This window comes from Erithacus rubecula, assembly GCF_903797595.1.
Source record: "Erithacus rubecula genome assembly, chromosome: Z".
Taxonomy (NCBI): Eukaryota; Metazoa; Chordata; class Aves; order Passeriformes; family Muscicapidae; genus Erithacus; species Erithacus rubecula.
Window position 1 is genome coordinate 11,794,049 of NC_136661.1, and position 22,775 is coordinate 11,816,823.

Below are 22,775 nucleotides of genomic sequence, written 5' to 3' on the forward strand. Positions count from 1 at the left end.
TGCCACATGGAGAAATTCCAATCTGAGTGAGCCTGTGGTGTGCCCTGTTCAAATTATGTGCCTTAGTGTAGCCACAACTGTATCTCAGAATGGAAGGAAAATGGAAGAAGCTGGAGAGCAAAACTACGGCCTATACAGGTCCACAGGAAAATTGAGGAACAGAGACAAATGTGGTACACTGATCTCTGAAGAAGTTGTAAGCAGTTGTCCTTTGAGAGCATTTCTTCTTTGAGTAGAGAGAGATGAAGGAAGGTCTGAGTGACCAATGTGCATGGTGTTTCATGTACTGTTCTACAGTGTTAAACTCAGAAGAGCTGGGGAAATATTTGGCCTGTTGAATTAACCATCACATATCTCAGTTTTAAATCACTGAAAGCTTCTCCTTTGTATTTTTTCTCTCCATGTATGCACATGTATTGTTGCTAATGGTTTGCAAAATGTTGCAAAGAATGCTAGAATAGCATTTCAGTGATAGAGTAGGGAGCTGGAAAAAACTTTATTCAAAAGAAAAGTCAAGTAGCTTATAGTCTGCAGATAGTCTTTTCTGTGAGCTGAGTGTCCTCCTTTTTTTAAAGCTGGACAATATCATGTGTATTGAATTTTTAAAAGAACATTTCAGTTCTCTGCTTTCATACAATGCAGCCTTAATTTGCTTCCACTGCTTGTAGTAGAAACAGGGATGGGCTGAATATATGCCTCATCTACCTATCAGAGTCTCATACATTAATATAAAAGCTAAAATGTGAATGAAGTAATTCCACTCAGCCTTGTGACCTTGTTTTCTGCACAGTGCTAATTTCATATTTATGGCCACTCCATGGAAACTCAGTGAGCCTTGGCAAAAAGGAAGGGCAATATAAGAAGAGAAGATAGACTTCTCTTTCAATGAGAGTATTACTTCTGAGGCCTCAGTATTTCTCAGAGTTCACCCTTCATCCATGAAGACAGAAGGATATTCAGTTCATTGCCCTGGCTGCTTCTGTCAAAGGACATCAAGTCAAGTCAACTTATGCTAGTTATGAGACCAGTGTGCATATGAAAACAGAAGAAGAAAACATTTTCTTTCACAAATTCCAAATGAGATGAAAGTAGTAGCTTTCCTGCAGGGGTGTTTTCACAGAAATATATGTGATCCACAGCTCTTAATTTTTGTTGGTTTATATACTGTAGTGAGATGTGTGAGCAGAATCCAAGCCCCTGCTATGCTTGTCTCTGAACAGGCATTGCTAAAAGAAGCCCACTCCAGAGGGCAGTCTGATTGGTAAAAGGGCTTAGGTCAACCAGTGCCTCCCTCTCTGCTCAGTACTGTTGCAGTGCTGCTTCTTTTTGTGGCTTCATTCTCCATTAAAACATCTGTTGGCTTGCACATCTTGACCTCGACTCAGTGCTATTGTGTGTCAGGGCAGGGAAGTATCCCTCAGGGCTGCTGCTAGGACAGTCAAGCTTAGAATCAAGCTGGAGTCTTCCGTAATGAAAAACCTGAGTGCATTCCCTGCAGTCAGATTCTAGCTAGTGGCAGTAACTTCTGTTCCATAATGCATCAAGAAATACCCAGATCCAATGGAGAAAAGTAATGCAATGCTGAGAAACCTGCTAGGATTCTGCAGAGCCTGGTCTTTGGCCAGTGATTTCACACTTTGCATATTAACTTTATTCTGCATCAGTAGAGTAAGTCTGAAAATTCCTTCTTCCCATATGTGCTCACAGAACTTAGACCTCAGTCAGCAGGTCTATAACTTTACCAATTCAACAGTCCGAATTCCTCACCAGCATTTATTTTTTCTATAATCTGAGCAGAAAGCCTAAATTTCTGTTCTTGCAGTCCATCATGTCCTAATCACCTGGATACAGCTTATGTGCTAGAATCTTCTCATCTGCAGAAAAGGTGAACAAGATCCTGATGGGGTATTGTGATGGATCACTAATTCAGTTCATTAGGACTTTGTTCATGTATAAGAATGGAAAAGAGTATTCTCTAACTTTAATGTCTCAATACAATTTTCAATTCGTAGATCTAAACCCCTAAAAGGCAGGTGCAGCCCTCTGTTGTGCCAGAAAATTGCTGGCTAATTCTTTATTTACGTATGTCCACTGCCTTGCATGATAAATCTGGATGGAGTGCATTCCACTGAACATTCCTTATAATTTCAGGACCTACTTTACCTATGTGAAAAATTATTTTACTGCTTAGAAAACTGTTGTCGTATCTTGTCCCACAGAGGAGTCAAACCACATAGTCTCAGGTCCTTGTGTTGAGTCCCATTGAAACCTACATGTAGATCCTCACCTGAGGTGAACCATCACATTCTTATTTTAGCCACTAGTCTTCAGCAAATCTTTTTTTTAATTAAGAGTTATTCCTTTGAAGAATTTTTCCCCAAATCTCCCCACTAAGTGCTAACATTGTTCCTGGTAGAATCCACTTTATATTCTTGAGTGCTAAAATTTACAGTGCATTTTCTCACTTGTTTATAAGCCACCCTCAAATAAGCAATTAACTAAAATAGTTGCTCTTGTAAATGGAGTGTAACAATAATTAATAATTTATACTTTTCTGATTCCAGTGGGCAAGAATGTGAAAATGAATGACTAATTTGTTGCTGATATGGGAAGGAACTTTAATCTTTTATGAGAATGTCTTGGTATGCTTATCTCTGAGAAAGAGAGTTGGAATTCTTCAGTGGGCAGTCTGTGAATATTATTAAGGCAGTGTTCAAAGTAAAAATAATTGAACAAGGATCTAGTAACAATTTCCTTTTCTGTATCTGAGATCATTATCAAGAACTCTCTAAGTAAATTGTTAAATGAAATAGGGTATTATTTCAGATCTAAACCTTTCATTTATTAATTGAACATTAATTGCTGCCCTTATAGGACACAGAAGTCCATTGTTACAAACAAGCTAAAAGAGCAATTTGGCTCACTTTTAATAAACATTCTGAAAAAGGTTGCTTAATGACCAATATGAGTGTCATTGCTACTTTAATTAGGATTTCAAAAGTGATGGTTGTCTTTTTGTATTCTGGGGCCATTTCCCTGTGTCCTACTCTTAGGTTCATGCTTCCATTTAAAGTCCACCAGTGTGATTAAAAATCAGACCTGGTGATTGCAGGGGCAAATCAGTGTTCTGCCCTCACCACCAGCACTGCCTGCAGCAATGCCCTAAGTATATTTTTATGCAGCCTTTTTAATCAATGTGGCTGGTAGGCAGAATAAAGAATGACACCCTGGTCAGCTTCAGCAGTCTCAGCTCTGATTGTCAGATGTGTAGTCCAGAAACACTCCCCCATATGTGTACTGCCAAGAAATTGTGAAAAGTCATTGATACTGGATCTACTACCTATCTCCCTCAGCATATAGAGAATAATGAATTTAAAGCACTGCCCCTCAAAATCTTTTGGTACTACTGTTGATGGTATAGTGGTCAGTAAAGAAATGCAGGGAATAGTAAAGAAATCTTCCTAGCAAAACCCAAGAACAATGACATGACTTGCCCCTCGTGCACATGCATGCTCACCCATACTGCCTACACAATTTTCACATTCTGCCATTTTCACTATCTTCTCCTGTACAAGCCACTCTTTTCTTCGGACAAGAACTGAAATGACTAAATGCTGCATAGCCCATAGACAATCTGAGAAAAGTGGCCATTATTGTCTTAAGCAGAAACCTGTTTCTCAGCATCTTTCTTTGGTGTGTGGTCTATCTTCTATCCCTCTGTTCTCTTTCACCTCACTGATTGCCTCAAAGCACTCATTTTACCTTACAATTTCTGCCCCAAGAGGACAATGCCTTTCTTTGTGTTTACATAGCACCTTGGATTATGGAACTTCTGTCCACTCAAACCTTCTTAATGATGTCGTGGTATGAATAAGTGATGAGTGCTATCATAGCTAGCCACTGCATTAACTCCAGTAGCTGAGGCAAACTTCCATTCTTTAATATATTTTCATGCCTCATATAGTGACAGAATCCAGACTTTGTAGATCCCCAGATAGAGTGGCTCATGAAAAGTAATTTCTTGGTCCTTCTCACTACAGCTGTCTTCTCTTGTTTGAGGTGCAGCAAGAGCAGGAATAGAGAGGAGTGTGATGGCCATGGCCAAGCCAACCAGATGAGGTTGTAATGCCTGTGATACCACACTTAAGAAGCAAAAAAGAAGTTACCATGCAGATGTAATTCATCTCAGAGAAGAGCAGAGTTAGAATACGTAAGAGGAACACCCCTGCAGACACCAAGGTTGGTGAAGGAGGGACAGGAGGTGCTCCAGGGGCAGAGCTGAGGTGCCCATGGTGAGGCAGCTGTGCCCCTGCAGCCCATGGAGGAACATGGGGATGCAGAGATCCACCTGCAGCCCCTGGAGGAGACCCTGCTGGAGCAGGGGAATGCCTGAGAGGAGGCTGTGAATTCATGGGAGGCCTGGGCTGGAACAGAGTCCTGGCAGAACCTGTGGATAGCAGCAAGTTTGCTGCTAGGAGCTGTAACCCTGTGGGCCACAGGAGCAGGCACTTCTTGAAGGACTGTACCCTCATGAAGACCTGCAGCCCATAGGAATGACTCACATTGAAGAAATTTGTGGAGAACTGTCTCCTGTGGAGGGACCTCACTCAGGAGCAGGGAAGGACTCCTCTCCCTGAGAAGTATCAGAAACAATCTCTGATGAACTGATCACAATACTTCCTGCATCACTGGAGGGGAGGAGGTAGGTCCCAGGGAGGTTGATCCCAGGAAGCAGGAAGGGATAGGGGAAAGGTGTTTTAAAGATTTATTTTACTTCTCATTATTCTGCTGTGATTTTGATTGCTAATAAATTCAGTTAATTTTCCAAGTCGAGCCTTTTTTGCCTATGACAGTAATCTGTAATCTCAGTTCTCCTCTCATGAGGCTTTTGTTTTATATTTTCTCTCCCATTTCCAGTTGTGAGAGGAGTGATAGGGTGGCACCTGACATCCAGCCAGGGTCAATCTGTCACACATGATCTTGTCAGCTCTCTATGACTGACTTTGTTTTCTCTTTGGAAAACAATGTGATTGCAAATTAAAATCATTTTATTAAGAAAACTATCAAATTTTAGCATTTGCAATGGCATAGATTTTTTTTTCTGTTTCTTGTTTTTTGGCAGAAAATCTGTTCTGCCTTTCTTCTTGCAATCTAACATTACTACTTCTATATTTGTTTGGCTTTAAATTCAGTGTTTCCCTTTACTGATTTCATAGAATTTCACTTATTTTACAGAAATGTAGAAAAATATTTTGTACTTTTTCAAAAATGCACTTTCAATTATGTTAGACTGTAGTAAAAGTGGGAATGGAAATGCTCTATTATATTTCTAATTGATGTTCTTCATACCAAAATTGATGTTATAGCTATTCTCAAGCACCTTGAATAATAACATTGTAAGTGATTCTCCCACTCTCCTATGAAGGGTAGCATTTATATTCCTGTAGGCTTCCCCACTAAACACTTCTCTTGATATGTCACCTTAATTCCAGCACACTTCTGACAAGTCACCTACCCTTGTGCTTACAATAGGCAACTATCTCTCTTTTTGTTTTAAGGAGTCTTATTCCAATAACTTTCTAGGTTGGTGCAAAAAAGCCCTGAACAGCACAGTTGCTCTTTCTTTTTGCATGCACCAAAAAATGGCATCAGAGCATGTAGAGTATACATGCTTTTTATACTTGTAAATTAACATACAAGTAAGTATGTGAACATTGCTGCTGCCCTGTTGATTTTACACTGCAGATGAGATGCTATTATTGGCTTCAGACTCAAATGTCATCTGGGTTTGGAGTCTTCCAGATTATGATTTCATCTCTGTAAATTCTAGTTTTCATAAGTCTGTTTATATGCACTGTAAACTGAAATATTCAGTCTGAAATAGTTTCAGACATAAAATGCTAATCAAAACGTTTTATGGTTGATTTATGCCTGCTTCCACTCTTTTAAAAATTTTGCCAGTGAAATCACATCACTGTGTTTTAGATTAGATGCCTAATATTTCCTTGTTTGTGCACTTTCTTTATCCAGACAAGCCACCATTTTCAGTTGAGCAGGGCTTAGGACTCCAAAAGGGACGTTATTTTTGGAAAAACCCCCAAATATAATGATGACATTTTTATTCCTTCCAAGAGAGGCTTATCATCTGGGAATTTGTTAGTTTAAATCAGTTGCCTCCTTTAATTCGCTAGCTACCTCTAAAGATCATGCAATTCCTTTAAATTCCAGGATAAATCCATTATGAGATGGTACAGAATGGGGGTTGGTGATCTTTTGTGTGTGTCAGTGAGCAAAATAGGTGACAGGAAACACTGCTGCCTGCTTAGACATTCGTCCAAGTCCTGCTATAAGGACTGGAAGGACATCCTTTGACTTCACTGGGAACTGGATGAGTCTCTAAGCGTCAATAAAATCAAAGAATTCTCACAGTGAATCGGCCTATCTGGCACGCATTAAAATAAACGATTGTAAATTTTGAAAATGACTCTTCTTGCAGCATAGGCCAACTGGTCAGCTGCAAATTTGGCACAGCTGTGCAGCATGTGTCCTGGGCAGTCCACAGGAACATGATGTTCTTTTTCACTCCTGAGAGCTTTGGAGAATGAAAGAAAGGACTCAACCCATTGCTGAAGTCTAAATGGTGAAATAATGGAGCTAAATAAAGAAATCAACAAAAGGCTTACAAAGGTGACATTTCTTTCAGAAGAAAATGAATTAGTAAACCCCCAAAAGACGAAACATTTTTAAGGCAAGGGTACTGCTTAATTGGGTGTTCTGGAAAGAAAAGAACAAAATTTAGAGAATTCTCTGGCAGAAGTTGATGGAATTTGACCTTTATATCAATGTACTGTAGAAATAAGGGAGAATTCCTGAAAAAAAAAGCCCAAAACTAAACATGTAATTTTCCTTTAACCATCTGTGAGGGGAGTGAAACTCATCCAAAGAGAAGAGAAGCTACTGAGCCCTAGGCATCCACACTGCTGTGAAGAAATACTGCTACTCTATCTTCAAATTGAAGGATAATTTTGCAACACAGACTCCTTGATGATGTCTTAAAAGCATTTTGCAGTGGGTATGAACTTTAGAAAGAACAGGTAGATAGATTTTCAACTGCATATTAAGGCAAAAGAGCAAAAAAATTACCATCAGATATTGTGGTTCATGTAGTGTGTAAATAAAGCCCAGCACGTGTACATTTTGGCTTGAGAGCAGCCACTGAAAAACTGGTTTTGATTTCCCTGATTTCTCACAAAGGAAGCTTCTTATGTTTAGAAAGCTGGACCAATGTCATTAATGGAAAAGTAGCTTCACCACAATAAAAGAAATGTGAGGTTCAGTATCTGTACCATGCTGTTAAACACTAATCCTAAGAGACCTTAAGTCTAGAGTTCTTACAGCTCAGCATTTTGCAATTACACAGGAGAAGATATTTTGCTAAAGCTTCTTCATTTCATGTCTTTGGGGGTAGTCTGCACTGGTAAAACAAGGTATCGCAGAATATATGATTAGTAACTAAATATTCCTGTGACATAGATAGCTGCTTCTCTCCAAGAACAGTGATTCCTGAAGAGTCGCTTTGCAGTTGTTAAAAGAACTTGAGAATTTGGGGGTTTTATTGTTGGTTTGATTGGTTGGTTTTGGTGTGGTTTTTTTATTTTTCTTTTTTCTTTTTTTTTTTTGTTTAGTTTTGAATTAAATTTTAAATTAATATTTTAATTTGGTGGCTTTAGAACTCCAAAGTTTTGTTTGTATTGTGTTTTGCATTTACTTCCAGCTATTCCATGTGATCTGGGGTTCTCCTCCTCTGCTTCCCTGCTGACTCTGAATGATCTGTAACTGCATTCCACAAGACCCAATGTGACAAAAGCAGAATACATTAGAATACCTTTTTAGAAGTAATCTTATAGCTTTCTTTGTTGCTAATTCAAATTTTTTTCCAGTGAACAAATCTGACCACTAGTAGTTTAATTAGACTCTGATGCTAACAATCCATGTCCACCTCTGTTTGTATGGAAATGGATGCCAGCCTGAAGAGCAGGGAATGATTTTTAACATTACCTTCATAGAGGTTGTCACCCATCAGGTGTCCTTTATTGCTAAAATTTGACTTAGAAAAGTTTCTGGTAGAAAACAAAAGCACTGCTAAATAGTTTCTAGTGCTGCTAGTTGAGGACCAAAGCAACCAATATACATCTTCAAGTATATACAGAAGAAAATCCCAGGTCCACTGGCTTCTTGATCCTGATTGCTTATTGTCTTTCATGAAACCAAATAATTCACCAAATCAGAAAGAGTATATCAAGTGCTATGAAAGTAGGATGGGTGCATTACCAAAATGGCACAAGATTGCTTCATTGTTCTTTGTAAAGAACCACGCAAGGTGAGAAGGAAAGAAGGGAGAAAATCTGTAAGAAAATCTGGGAGAAATTTCAAATAGCTGCTCTTAAAGAGAGCATAGATATTGTTCTCCCAACAGAACATTGGCTCTCCATAGAGGTTTTGCAGGTAAGGTCTAGTACAATATTTCTCTTTGAAAGCTATCACTCTGCAGGAGCATTTCCTTAGGCTGAACAGGTTGGAGTTATGTTGAGGTTTTTTTCTGATTCATGCATAAAATTCTGGTTGGTTCAATAGACAGCAGTATTTACAGCTGAGAGCAAAATTGTTTCTAAACATACAGGGAAAACTTAAAAGCCTTTTCTTACTGAAAGATTTCATTGAAAATATCCCATCCATGTCTCCAATCTGTATATACATGTACACACATTATCTTGGTCTCATATAAAGCAGTGAGGAAGGATAACATGGAATGAGAATTTACACAGAGTAATATGGAGAATGCAAGTCACTTCTACTTTTTAAATTAACTTCTCTGGCACAATGTGTGAGAGCAGAACACGTGTCATGGCATGCATGCTGTTTCAGCAGATTTTGGAATATTGCCACATGCCTGTTTTCCTGACTCTTTTATGTGTTCTCCCATTGGCTATCACCCAGTTTTAGGTTGTTTGAGTCAGATGTAATCAAACATGCAGCATGTGTATTTTAATGTCTGTAGCTGGGCATACTGTAGCATCTCAACAGTGGAGCCCCTGATAGGTTTAACATACTGAGCATTTTATATAGTGCATGATTCATGGATTCCATATGTGCTTCTCATCATCTGAGGTCTTGCCCTTGATGCCTTCCTCATTGTGCACTTTGTCCCTCCACTCCATTGATCAAGTGGCAATGGGCTTCGTTGAAAACAGTGCTGACCCTTTGCATTTGGTTTGAGCAGCTGGCTTAACACTGATCTTAACCCAAAGAAATATTTTTCACAATTCATCCCAAAAATTTTCCCTGAATAGGACCTTTGTCCTGGGACAGTTCCCACCTGGAAGAATGATGTGCCATTATGTTGCAAGTTTGGATTTTCAGATTCAATGGATGGACTAGAGAGAAATTTTCCTTGTTGAATTTTTTATGCTCTCTGAATTGGAGTAAGAAAAAGAAATATGGTGAGGCTTATTTCCCCCAAATGCTGTGGAGCTAGTAGGTTCTGCCATAAGCTACAGACCCTCACTTCCCTCAGTGAGCTGCTAGGATGTTTTACAAGAATCCCTGATCATAGTACTATGGAGAAAATGAAGTCACAGGACATAAACAGCATATATGAGATTGATCAGATTTGGCAATGTTGACAGTAGAAAGGATCCAGCTGAAAACCAACATTGTGTTTAAAAATTAGTTGAAAAACAATTTTCTGTTGAAATGAAGTTTGCACAAAAAAAAATCCCTCTCAACCAGTCATATCTGAAAGGCCAATACTCTGCTGATGACAAAGTATTTGGTTGTAACTTTTGTACAGATGGCTGCATAACATTCACAGAAGGAATGATTCTAGAAGCCAGTTTTTCAAATGTCATCTTCTACATATGTAAGTGCAAATGGGTCCCTACATTTCACTTGTGCATGCAAATGATAGACCTAGCATTTGCACATCAAGCACAGATCATCTTTGGGTATTATCCTACAGATGGACAGATACACTGTGAATCACATTTATTCAAAGAAATGCAAGCTAAAATCCCTTTAGAAACGCAGTCCCTTGGTTTGTCTACTCCCAGCAACATACAGTTGCTGAGGTAAGGAGTTATCCTCCGCAATTTTGTGAAGAGAATTTTTCATTCTTTGAGTATGCTCTTATTAATCCTATTTTCCACAAGTCTGATGCTGTGAGGCTGTGCACTGTAGAAAGGGAGTTTTTAAAATTAATATTGGCTTGGACCGTCAATAATTACAAACTTATCTCTGAACAAAAATTGTCAGAAAGAAAATATGCTGGGTCAATATTAGGAGACTGGATTATTTAAAAACATTTTGTGATATCCTTGTCTTTAATCTGTCATGTCAGTAATGATGTATCTTGAGCTGAGGAGCTAAGGCACATTATTTATGCTTCTGATTAAATTTAGCTATGTGAAAGGGTTATTTCCCCCTCCCCCCAGTCTATTTATTTGTGAGAATAAATTTTTTAATAGAATAGCTAAGGCTAATAAATTTTGGGCCAGGGTCTCTTCAAATCTAAGCTGATTCCATTGGCTTCTGTGCCAATTATTTAGTCATAGACTGAAAATAAACATCTTAATTAAGACAGTAACTTGGAATAGGGTTAAACTGCTAATAGTACACTATGCATAGATGTGCTAATACAAATGTGATAGCTGGACATGCATCATATATCACACTGGAAGTTTTATTATTGCTCCACTGAATGCTAGAGAAACAGTGAGGTTTCAGTCATACTGAGAGTTGGAGCAGTTCTCCAAACAGTACCATTTTAAATGTGCAACATGCAATAAATTAGCTCTTGTCTGAAAGATTTAAATAGTATTTATATTTCAGAGGAAAACATCGTAACGCTTTTCCCTGTTTAAACACAATTCTTTTTGAAGGCAAGGGAGCTCAAACGTGATTTTAAGCTTTTGTGGGTATTTGTTATTAGTTTTGCTTCAGTATTCTTGATATTTTTTAAGGAACTCAGTTAGGTGTGTCTTATTAGCTCATTTGTCAGCTATTTGATGTCAATAGTGTTAACACAGGTTAAATAAAGTTCATGGAAAGTATTGTATTTCCAAAAAACAGACAGCTTAGCACGTTCTCTGTTGGTCTGGTCATATGACAAGGGGGCCTTATCATGACATGCTTGGTTTTATTATTAGAGGTAAACCTTTTTTATGTGGTGAGCTATTTGGCTATTACAGTACTGCATTTTGGAGAGTGAGCCATAAACATATTTGTGCACATTCAGATGTATAAAACATTTAAGGACTTACATAATTCCCCATGAAGAAGAATCAAGTGCAACTTTTGTTTGGATTCTGTAGGGAGCACAGCTCAGATGATTATTAGCTCTCTTCAGACTGAAGGCAACACAGTTTTTAACTGTTTTTAGATCTTTCCATGCATGTAGCTAACTTGAGAAGGCTTCAAAAGGCTTTCAGAAGTCATAGTGCTTTTTTTTTTTTTTTTTTTTTTTTTCCTTTTTTCCTTTTTTTTTTTTTTTTCATAATGATGAGCTTACAGCACTTAAACAATGTAAGATGTTGGAGGAAAAGAAGATACTGGAGGAAATCTACACCTTATGAATCCAGGGAGAAGGACCTGAAGACCCAAAATAGTGGACAGCGGTTGAAATTTTCCTAGAGGTATTTCCACACTGACAAAGCAAGATGTCAAGCTGGGTGTAGCAATAGCTACATAAAATTAATATTTCCTTCCTCTTCTCTCCACAAATAGATTAAAAAAAAAAAAGAACCCTGTGATTTCTTTCTTCCCCTTGGAATTTTAATTGTTTTTTCTGTCTGTCAATTTCTGTAGCCATCTGTAGGGTGATTATGACATAAGCTTTGCTAAGAAAAGTGCAAAGAAATTGAGAAACTGAGTCACATCTTCAGTAAGGAGTAATTTTGTATGGGAAAGGAATGGACCAAAGAAGCATGACAGGACAATTAAGACACAAGATTAATGACAGGAATTTGTAGTGGAGTACATCATGTAGTTCAGTTCTTAGACAGCATCTGAGAAGAGCATTCCTTTCTGCTATTCTCCCTTAAGTCCCACCACGCATTTTATTGAACATGAAAGACAAACATCTGTTATGAACAATGAAATCATGTTTCTCCTACTTTGAAGAGAAGTACTGGAGAAGTACTGGACCACATAATCTATTGAGAACACTCCTATTTCCTTTTAATTGATTATATTGTCGGATGTAATATCCCTGTGATCCTACAGCTTTCTTCCAAGTAAAAGCAAAAAATACAATTAATTAAAATTAAAGTACTATCTAACTTTCTGTCAGAAAATCATTAACCAGAAAGTAAAAGGCAGGAAGAAAATGTTCTCTGTCTCTTCTTGGATCAATGTCACTCTATTGCCAACAAGTTAATTTGTTGATGTGAAGATGCATTTTCTTTTGTCTCAGTGCAAATTCTAGTTTAGGAGGATTTGTACCATCTTGCCAATAATAGGGGTCTGATGAATTGATATTTAATATGTTTGCAGCTAAGTAAATTCAAGATCAGTTTTTAATAATAACATGGAACTGTGCAGCATATCTAAGTTCGGTGCTGGGCATAACATTTCCAAGATAGGTAATTGATTTCACTTTAGTCAATGTACCTTCTACTTATGAATTATAGGCAACCTCCTGTCAAGTATCTACAAAAGATGGAACTGTATCCAAGAACTGACAGCTATTCAGAATGGACAACAAACTAATATGAATTCACTTTGAAGTCACCAAATGCCAAGAGAAGTTATCATAAATTCTGCCAGATTTTCTGGATGCTTTATACATGTGATAAAAAAACCAGATAAAAAATTCTGCCGGCAGGCATGATCTTAAAAAGCAAAGTCTACTCCTCTTCTTTCCGGCGCTGTTGCTCCATATCGTGGTTATTGGAACACTGAAGTGTTGTTGCATTTAAATAGCCTTTCCCCATATTGAGTGCCCAGGTTTTTACACAGAGTTATTGTAATGACAGGTATCCTTAATCAATATTTAACCATCCAGATTTCTTGAATTCAAGTCCTTTGACTCACAGGTGGATTAATTAATGGATTAAGGAGGGTTTCAGAATAAAACATTTGTCGTTATGTAAGGAAGAATGATATTTTGAGATAAATAGTTCCAGAAAAATGAGTCTATAGAATGCTCTTTTACACATTACTGCCCTTCAAATATGATAAAGAAAATAATGTTTTGGTCTGAGGATTTGAGCTAAGCAGAAAGAGTAAGATATTTTTTATTTGTTGGATAAGGAATTCTACCATTATACTCTTTTGACTGTATACTGAGAGATAAATGCAGGTATGGAAATTTTACATTTGTCTCAGAGAAAAATTCTGGCATGGATATGTAGCAAAAGGGAGATTGTTGGGTTTGTTTGTCTGTCTGTCTGTTTGTTTGTTTGCTTGTTTTAATTTTTCAAATAGGTCAAGAAGATCCAAGAAAAATGAGGTGTTTTGAATTGTTAGGTGAATTTTTGCATGGGGATGAGAGAGGCAAGAGCCGTAAATTTAGGTTCGTAACTAGGATTGGGTTCACTTGATACAAGTGGCCACAGATGCCGCTTAATATTTTTAGCACTCAATTTTACTTTCTGACTTTTGTGACTTATATCTCTCTTGTTCAGACCCTAGTTTTAGTAACTGCTTGTTCCTTCCTTTCATACACATTTTTCTGCATTTTGCCTCTAACTGCAAAGTGAACAGTTCTCTCCTGTACTTGACACTCTATCCTCTTTCAGAGGGTAACACCACACATTCAGTGGCATGACTTCATAGCCTCTATAGTCAGTCCAAAACAGCAGCCTCCTTCATGTTTTTCTGTACTCCTGGATCTGTTTGGAACTTGTTCCTGGGAGTGGAATGCAGACTAATAAAATTCCAGAGTACATGAGGTTTATAAATAAATTAAAGTGTTCTCATCTGAAACTTAGAAGGGTATTTGTGAACATTAACTGTAGGCATGCACAGATATATAGTCTTACTTATCATCTCTTGTTGACTTCAAACAGTTCATCCACCCGCTGGTATACATGTGTAAAACACTTTCTCTGTTCACAGCATGCATTGCTCTGCATTTCAGCAAACATCATTTAGAATCCTATTGGCAGATGCTTCTAGAGCCACATAAGCAAGAAAATTACTACGGTATATTTCAACTTCTCCAAAGAATTTTACAAATTTCAGGTTGGGAGTCATATGTAACTTTCCCTGGCCTATATCCAGTTTTAAGAGTATTTCAGTAGAAGAGAACTAAAAGAAATTCACTTACCCAATCCCAGTCAAGCATGTACAATTAAATCTATGCAGATCTTTCGACCAAGGAGCAAGAGCTGTAATTTAGGCAGTGCTGTATGCCTCATCTCCTAATTGATGTCCCAGAACTACTTTAGTCTCATAAGACAAGTAAGTTATGGCTGTAGAAATGAAAAAAAAAAAAAAAAAAGGTCAAATTATGTCTGAGTGATAAACAGATGTTTTTAATGCACTAATGTTGAACAAAGAAAGAACCTCTCTTCTTCTCATAGAAGACTCTCTTTTTTGATACCCAATTTATGCCAAGGCTGTTTTTTTTGATTGGTTGCATTTTGCCTGTTCTACATCAGAACTGTCAAATGGTCAGTATATTCAACTTTATTTCATTTTCCAAATATGTTTATAGTTTCTGTTGTATCAGATCTTTGTGATCCTGCTGCAGAGCAGCAGGTAAAGCAGAATGAAGCCTCTGTACCTGATGAACTGTACATGTGCCCCACTGTGCAGGTTGTAGGCCAGGCAGGTTTCAGGGCATAGAGGAGAAGGTAGATTCCATGAATGTTCACTCAGGATTTGAGCATAGAGAGCAGGATCTTCATAAGGAGTAGATGTTGGCTCTAACCTGGGTTGTTCAACACACCTTACCCCATCTTCAAAGGTAAGGATGTTTATCAGATACAGTGGAAGGACACTATATCTCAGCTCCCACTGCAGAGCACTGTACATCTCAGTACATCTCACTGCTGGCTGTGTGTTTCTGCTTCAGATTTACTATCGCTTCTTAAGCAGATACTTCTCTATTTAGAATTTTTCTCATTTGGCCTTGATCTCATCATCAGGAGTTTCCATTTTCATTCTGTAGGAGAAGGCTGCTACAAAATATGTTCAGTTTTCATAACACATTGAATGTTGAGCTTCTGACATGGAAGAATGTGGCTTCAATAGTTTCAATAAATGCTATAAATGCCACTTATAAAATAAGCTGGTCTTATTTAGAAAGTTTGTTTCAAAAATGCATATGATTTACTGACACTAAAAAATAAAATTAATGTGGATTTACAATTACAGACCAAAATGATCTTTTGCCTGTTCTTTCTGCAACAGGGTAACTGTAAGATTACGGAGTTGTATTCACTACAGAAACAGATGACAAAACAAGATGTACTATGCAACCAACTAGAAGATGGCTTTTTAAGTGCTGACTTGAAGTTAGTTTGGAAACATCCCAGTGAAAAAACAATGGCCAGAGGCCAGAAGCACAGCTCATCAAGAGGTGGGAATCAGATTGTAGAATGAAATAAGATAAAACACATTAAATTTCTTGTTGAATGAAGTCTCAAGCCCCAGAGGATTGCTTCTATCACTGTGTTAATTTCACAATGCCGTCACAATGCTTCATTATAATTTGGATTTTCTTTTTCATAAATAGAAAGTAAATATTAAATGCTTATTAAATCCAGTTGTTGCAGTGGAAAACTGCAGAAGCACAATGAAGTCCAAATAAAGTATCTTGCTTTAGTTGAATCAGCATGTTTTGACACAACGTAAGTCAGTGAGGAAGCGTTACATCTTATCTCATTATACTAGGTATCATTTTTGTCTTATGTACCCTAAAAGCCTGAAGGTACAAATGTGACCTCCTATTTAACATATCTCTTTTTTCTCCTGGATCAGAATACTCAGAAACCTTTGTGTCAGTGAACAGCAAGTTCCAAAAGAAGTTATTTCACTTAATTTTATAAATCGGTTTCTACTTTAACTGAAATAACTTTTGAAATTCAGTCTCTCTAGGCCTTGGAGAAGTCTTCCATCACTGAAGTCTTACTGATATCACTAACAGAAGAGCAAATTGTTGCAGAAGGCGAGATGTTCTCTTGGCAATACTAAGCTTGTTGGTCTTGTCAGTACCTTGGCCTCCCAAATGCAGTGATTTTTGTATCCGTGAGTTGTCCTATATTGTATCAGCTATCAGAAGGAATTGCTCCCAGAATAGTTAAAGTCTTCTACAGCAAATATCTCTTTGTAGTTATGGATGCTCCCAGTACCTGGAATCCTGTAAAAAGGAAGACAACTCTAATTATCTGCAAAGTGTGATACATTTATCCACGGCATATTAATCTGAATGATGGATAAAAGATATATAATCTCCATTACATGGGAAAAAGAGTTGTCACTGAGAACCTGAGTTCTCATTTCTAGGTAAATCTCATAAATTCAACTGAAGAAATCAGAACTGGAAAATGGAGATTCAGGGTGCACTCCCCACCTACTGAAGTAGTTGGCACATATCCCATTGCTATTGGTGAGCATACAAAAAGACACCATCTAGCATACTTTGTATTGTATTTAACTTTTCCAAATGATTGAGTAACAATGAATGGCTTGAGTACCTGGCTTAGTTAGTTCCAAGGTAATGTCCAAAATTAGCTTGGTCTTCCTGCATGTCCATAGATAGTTAAAGAACTGCTATATAAAATTTATTTACCATGAAAAACTTGAGGACTGAATCTGCAGGACCTACACAGCCAAGTGGATGAATCTGGCTAAGCATCTTGACAAAGAACATGGATTGCAGATAATTACATAAGTTCTCATCACCTCTAAGAGTGGGAAGTACTTCCAGCCCTGGGCATCTGGGCCTAAGTATCTAAACTGGGAGTTGCAGCAAACTTTACATATGTAGCTAAGGCACAGAGCCTAGGCTAAGGAGGTTATTACACATCCACCCTTAGTACAGCTGACTTCAGTATTTGCACATCTTCTTTCTCCTGAAGAAACACCCTTTTAAAACTGCATGGACATAATTGAATCCGTCTTGTAACATGACTTATGAATTGCTTTGTTGACACAAGGCAAATCCATGTCCATTACTCTGCCTGTGGACAGAGGCAATGATAATTTAGCAATGTGAAGTCCAGCTATAGAGCCCCTAGCTAGTTTCTTTGTAAGTACCGCATTTGTCCTAGTGCAGACACTAATCTCTGTCCATTCTTGAGTGTTTTGAGCTGTAAGTGGCTTGAACTGAAGTATTTTTAATTATTTTAATACTCAGAAGTTCTGCTTTTGGATTTTCCAATAGAACTACCAGCCAAAGATGTTCATTGCATAAAAAAGAAGAAGGTCTTAAGTTTTCAAAGACCAGAGATACAATCACCAAGAGAAGACCTAGTTTAATGTTTTCTATTCCTGTTGTTCTCACCTGCTTTTCTCAATATCTCTTATTAAAGAGGTATTTTGACTACTAATATTTACCCAGCTACAAGAAATTTTTGAAAAGTATCTGTAAGAAATCACACTTGAAACTTCTAAAACCTTTGGGGTTTTTTCATGCTATGGCATTTTAACTTGATCTTCAATGATAACATAAGGTCAGCATCAAAGTACAATTTGCTTACCATACTTCTACACCAGCACTAATATTTGTATTCCTTTTTTCAGATATTTCACAAATATTTGACTGCAAATATCTTCTTCCAGATATTTTTATTTCTGTTGAAAAGGTTAATAGACCTTTAGTTACTCAATACTGTCAGCTTTTTACCATTCCTTGTCTGCTATGTTATTTTAAATTCATAATTGCAGAAACAGCAGAGTAAGTGATGCAGAGATGCATCACCTAAACCAGTCATAGTGTTATAATCTCTTGGTTACTTATTAATACAATTCATCAGCCATCTAAATTACTTAGCTTTGTTTTCATTGTAGTAGCAGTAGGATTTTGAGTGTTCTTTTGGTGAAAACCTTTGGAATTTTTTCTTGGGAAGAAATACAACTTCACTTCTCAGTGTATCCAAAAACTGGATTTCACAAATGCTCTGAGAAATGAAGTTCATTGGTCATTAGTAATGTTTAGCATTTATTTTAGTGGGGAGCAGGATGACAACTTGAGGCTTGTTCAGGCAGAAATGGATGGAATACAAAGTGGTCTTCCTCACTTCATATCACATATAAATTATTAACATTCCTAAAAATTCTCTCCCCTTCAGTAACCTCCTGTTATACATAAAGAGTCATATTTTTGTCTAATGCTTTTGTTTTTTATACGGTCTACAGTAAGGGAATTAGCTGACAAAATGGAGGAATTGTGCCAGCACAATTGCAAGTATGATAAAGTTCCTTCATTTGAAGAATGACTGAAGTTCCCCAATCTCTTCTATATTGTTGATTCCAGTAAACAACTCAGGACACAATTCAGGAAGTAAAAACCATGCCCTAATAATGAACTTTCATCTAAATCATCAGTTACTTTGTCCTGCTGCCTTCTCCTTATGCCCACCTCCTCAAAAAAACCCCAAAACCTGAATGGGAAAGACATATTACTATTTCTCCACCAACAGCAGATACTTGTGATAAGCGCTGGTAGCATGTGCATCATTACCCCTTGACATCCTGAATGTGGACAAATGTTTACCTAGTACTGGATGCCAGTTACTTCTGTCCTCCAAGTGGCAGATCCATGTAGCTGAGCAGATATCTCCTGTAGGGTAAGGGTTTCCAAGCTGGCAATGTAGTCAAAACAAACTATAGAAACAGCTCACCATTGCACTGTCAGTGCTTCTGTCCTGAACTGGTAATTGTCTTCTATGTTCATTTCAGTGATGTGTTGAAGTCAGTATCTTACCTAACCTGGAATTTTCCCTGCTGCTGTTGAGGTGATAATGCCAATTACAGGCAGTGTAGTTAAGCAGACACTTTGAAATAGGACTTAGAAACTCAGGAACAAGTTTTCACATAGTTCAAGAATACAAATTACACAAAGTGTCTGGGATGCCTAAGAGGAAAATCTCTACAGAGCCAGAACTCCATCTGGAACTAGCCCCAAGTGTATCCACCAAAGCTAAGGCAATTCTGTATTGAATCATTCCCTCAAAAGTTTTGTTTTCTGTTTGGCAGCATACTACTCAGAACATAAAGCAATACTCCCAAGATGTTTTGGTGCTCTGCTGTGATAGGGGTTCACACTACACTGCTGCTCAGCACAGAAGGAAACTCCCTGTGTGCCAGCTATGATGGTATCTGCAGCAACACTTCTCATTTTGTGGGTTTGCTATCAACAGCTAGCAGTTGCCCACTGGCCTCAGAACACACCTCGCCAATACTCAGCCACATGCCACCACATGAATACTGCTGCTTATCTCAGCAGTAACGGCAGCTGGTTTCCCAATCCAGCTGCAATCAAATGGTTTGTTGATCAGGTGTTATAATCATAAATATGGCAGTTAAGGCTGACAGACACTGCAGATGCTGCTCCCTTTTTTACCCTGTGCCACGGGGCAAGGTAATTTCTTCTGCAAACACTCTAGCTCACCACATCTCCATACTGCTGCTTTCTTTACTTCATGCTGCTTCCTTCTTCCCCTGCTTGCCTTTGCTCTTGTTCCATACCAACCAGACTTATTCATTTTTCCTTTTTTTCAGCTGTTCTTGTTCCTTGAAAGATTCCTGCTGAAGAATTGAGTGTATCTTTCTCAGTTTGTAATTAAAGGGTGAGCAATTAGTTTCCTGACAGCCTTATCTTTAAATAAGAAGCCCTTAATGCCTTTGAAGTCAAGCACAGAGATCAGGTTTTCTTGCCTGATTAAAATTTGTATGTAATTTTTGGTTTCACATTAACTGTGTGAATCTTTCTGTACTACTCTACTGTCCAGGTTCACAGTTTGCAGACAGAAAACTGTATTTTCCCTGCTGTAGCCTGAGGGCTCTAAACCAGGCCCCAGATAATTCACAGTCTTTCCTTGTCTCTGAGCAAGATAACAAAACCTTTTGGTTCTTACATTTTATCTTTAATATATGTCCCCCAATTTGTTTTGTAAGTAGGTTCTGATCTTGATTCATGTGTCTACAGAAGTGTGTGCAAATGACTTGAGATGACCAGTGAAGCTTCTGCTCAAGTCTTTGCTTAGCAACAGGTAATTTAAAGCCAGAAAAACAGCCTGAATTTCAAAGGAAGTGAGTAAGAAGGACCTGTATTTGTGAAGTGGGTGTAGTTTATATATGTGAGATGTTTTGTCTTTCATAAACTTGCACACTATTTTCAGGAAGAATTGTAATAAAATCTTATTCCCAACAAAATTATAATCTATTTTACAGGTATAGTTGCAGATATTTTCTACAACAGTGTCTGTACCAACATGGCTGGGAACGATTTTCAATACACACCTCTGCCTGCCTGTTTTAAGTCCATGCCAAGACAAGACACAGGCTTTTATGAAGACAGCTCCTATTTTTTGTAATCTTCCAGCTGTTACAGCTTACTTCATGCTGTGCTACCAGTAGGTAGATGCCAAACTCTGGCATTTATTGAAGTGTTCCCTAGTAACTTACTTGGTGGCACGACATGTTTGAACCACAAGCATGATATGCCTATCCTCCAGCCATGTACAGGCTGCCCAGATGCGGGATGTATTACAACCATCATGCTACAGTGTTTATCAGACTCCTGTTTGCAATGAGAGCACGATGCCACTTGCTACAGACCTGTGCAACACACTAACTAAAAGCAAGTTGCTGCTAATTAATCAGATTCACTCAGGGAATCACAATTTCTGCAAGTTCCTTCATCTTCTCTTCTTAGGAAATATCTGGACCCATTCTCCTCTGAAGAAATCACCGCCAGACTTCAGCCTACAAGACAAATCTACTTGCAATCCACTAATACCTTTGGTCTTTGATGAAGATAAAGTCTGCTTCTTTGAAGAGCTGCAGAATCTCCTCTGTAACAGACAAGTCTTGAAGTTAAGATTGCTATACAATATCTTCGCTCTCTTTTTAATCGTAACTGTAAATAGCCAGTTTGGGAAGACTAAAATTTCAGAGTAGTGATCTGAAACCTGTAATATCCCATGTATTTTCCTATCCATATGGTAAAATCGTTCTCTGTTGTTTCTGCCACTATATTCTTAGAAAGCCACAGAGAGATAGGAATACTGTTTAATCATATTTTTAATTTAGGAATAATATTAAACAATAAAAAACAGTCTGTAGAAACTCTTAATTGCAGTTTAAGATCAAACCTTACACTACGAATTTCACTAGTAACTCCCTTTCCATTTTTCTCCTTCTCTGCTGCTGCCGGCTGCTTCCTAGAAGGCTAATGAGCTGCGTGTGACCATGCCCTTTGCTGGCTGACCTTAGTCTCTCCAGCCCCAAAACCTTTCATCCTGGTTGTGACCTGGCAATAGACCTTGCCACATGTACTTAACTCATCATCCCTATCCTATATTTGAAATCCTATTATTAGATAGCAGCATTAAAGCCAGCACCAACAGCAAATGAACTATAGATTGACTTTTAATAAATATTGGTGTTTTTCTAGGCAAGAATTCGATTATGCATGGAGTGAGAACATGCAACAGTTGCAGTTGTGGCTGAGAAATCAATTAATGAGTTGTAATAATATATTGGTGGGAAAGCTTCCTGTTGCTTGTGCTTTAGTAGACATTGTCATGGGATATTATAATATACTTCCTAAGTCACATATGGTAGCCATAATGTACTGGAACAGAGCTGTATCTATTTTGGTCATCCTTTGTGCTTGACAGCACTCAAAGTGACACCAAATTATTCTTCTGATCTTATAGATTCCTGTGGAGCTCCTTCTCTGGTTTGATTTAAGACATGTGAGAAGAGTTTCTCTTGGAGCAGTATTGTCAGACAGCATATGGAAGTTGGACTCCATGTAGCTCAGCTTCATAGCTCAGCTTCACCCAATGGAATCAGATTCACTAAGGGATTATTGAAAAACCTGAAGTATCTGAGTTGCAGGTGTTCGAGCTTTGTATCCGTGTTATGGATATATATGGCCAGCCAGCTTCTTCACAGAGAGTGAAGGCTGACATATTTCTTCAAAATACAACTTCTAGAATAAAGCATAGTCTTGAAAATATCTCAAGTTAATATTTTCAGAAAACAGAAGTGATACATGTGGTGCACCCTCTGATGAAGCATATGTTTGAGCAAATCTTACTGCATTTCAGAGGTCATCTGTGACAAATAATAGGTATGAACAGAAGGCTCTCAATACATTTCAGAGCAGGAAGAAGTTTGAATGAGATCAAATTTTCAGCTCAAAAAATGCATCATATGAAAAAACTGCAAACCTGACTGCAATTCAGGTCTGCTATTTCACATGTGTTGAGCAGTGTTGGGAAATTTAACTCAAATGCAGTAAGATTGCTGATATAAGATGAAGATTTCAAGAAAACCTACATTAGTGTGGAAAACAGCACATATCATTGTCAGTCACTGACAACCTGTGGATAACCAGAAATAGTTTATTAGAATCCCAAGAGGGCCTCAGACTTTTGTTAATGCTGATCAGTTCAGAGCATGGTCCTACTTAGCACAGTGCACTGAAAGCAGCTTCAGCTACATCTTTATTAGTTCGGCATCTCTTAATATTTTTTAGCATTGCTTGAACAATGTGTGTCTAAAACTAGCTGTTCTAACAAACCAAATTCATTGCA

At 37.9% G+C, this 22,775-nt stretch overlaps 1 long non-coding RNA gene across 1 annotated transcript in view; it reads left to right on the top strand.

Moving 5' to 3' along the window:
* Nucleotides 1-22,045, top strand: part of LOC306814347 — a 29,880-nt gene extending 7,835 nt beyond the window's left edge. The window contains exons 2-3 of the long non-coding RNA XR_013777149.1: nt 7,775-7,895; nt 20,885-22,045. This is a non-coding gene — a long non-coding RNA (uncharacterized lncRNA). The remainder of the gene's footprint in view (nt 1-7,774; nt 7,896-20,884) is intronic.
* The last annotated feature ends 730 nt before the right edge of the window (nt 22,046-22,775 follow it).